A 1,543-nucleotide genomic window follows, 5' to 3' on the forward strand; every position below is an offset into this window, starting at 1 on the left:
CTGCTTGGGATTCTGGCGTCCATAGCAGTGCCCGACTCCATCCTCACTACTCCTTTGCTTCCAACCCAGCTCTCTGCTCCTGTTCCTGGGAAGGCAGCAAATGAGGGCACAAGTGCTTGGGCTCCTGCCACCCCTGGCTTTGGGGTGGCTTTTTTTTTCTGGCTTTGGCCTGGCCCAGCTATTGTGGGCATTTGGGGAGTGGACCAGTGGATGGAAGATCTCTGTGGCTTTCTCTGTCACTTTGTCTTTCAAATAAATGGATAAATCTTAAAAAAAAAAAAAAAAAAAAAAAAAAAAACAAGAAGAAGAGGAGGAAGAAGAAGAAAGAGAGCACTGTGAGAGGCTATGAGAAATGGAACATACCTTTTTTACAATAAAATCAGTTATTTATTTGAAAGGAAGAGATACAGATAAAGAGAGACATAGAAGGGAGTGGGGGGGAGAGAGAGAGAGAGAGAGAGAGAGAGAGAGAGAGAGACAGGCAGACACATGGACAGACAGATGTGGGAGAGATTCCATCCACTGATTTGCTCTCTGGATATCTGTAGCAGTTAGGACACATCTAGGCTGAGGCTGGGAGCTGGGAGCTCAGCCCAGTTTTCTCGTGTAGGTGGGCGGGTACCCAGTTACTTGGGCCATAACCATTGCCTCCCAGAGTCTGCATTAGCGTGGAAGCTGGAATCGGGAGCTGACTTGGGTGTTGGAACCAGGCACTCCAGTGCAGTGTGTGGTACTGTAAGTGCCAGACCAAATGCCTGCCCCTGCAGCATTCACTAGAGGAGTGGCCTGGGTGTAGTCTGCGGTCCCCAGGCTTGGGAGTTGGCCTGAAATGGGCTCCGTGCCTGACATTATCTATGCACTTGCACTTGTTTAGTTCCAAAACTCACAATTTGGCCCACAAAGGATTGTGAGGGCACCTCCTACCCAAAGCTCTGCTGAAGTGCCTCTGTGTCCCTTGGGGCTACCTCTCTGTGTCCCTTGGGGCTACCTCTCTGGGTCCCTTGGGGCTACCTCTCTGTGTCCCTTGGGGCTACCTCTCTGTGTCCCTTGGGGCTACCTCTCTGGGTCCCTTGGGGCTACCTCTCTGTGTCCCTTGGGTCTGCCTCTCTGTGTCCCTTGGGGCTACCTCTCTGGGTCCCTTGGGGCTACCTCTCTGTGTCACTTGGGTCTGCCTCTCTGTGTCCCTTGGGGCTACCTCTCTGGGTCCCTTGGGGCTACCTCTCTGGGTCCCTTGGGTCTGCCTCTCTGGTTCCCTTGGGGCTACCTCTCTGGGTCCCTTGGTGCCAGCTTGCTGGGATACGAACCAGAGCCCGTATTGGAGGCTGGTGTTGGAGGCTGGTGTTGCAGGCAGTGGCCTTCCCTGCTGCGCCACAGCGCCAGCTCTGTAAATGTTGCTTTCTCAGTGATTTGCAAACATTTGGTTATTCCGTCTCCTTCTTCACCGGGAGACCAGAATCTTTAAGTTTTGCAGTGGTAGTTGGGAGACAGCTGGCTTCCACAACTGCCTCTCGACAGCTTTCCCCCTTTATGAATCCAATTCCTC

This window comes from Oryctolagus cuniculus, chromosome 10 (assembly GCF_051225735.1).
Source record: "Oryctolagus cuniculus isolate XC-2025 breed Fujian yellow rabbit chromosome 10, ASM5122573v1, whole genome shotgun sequence".
NCBI classification, from domain to species: Eukaryota; Metazoa; Chordata; class Mammalia; order Lagomorpha; family Leporidae; genus Oryctolagus; species Oryctolagus cuniculus.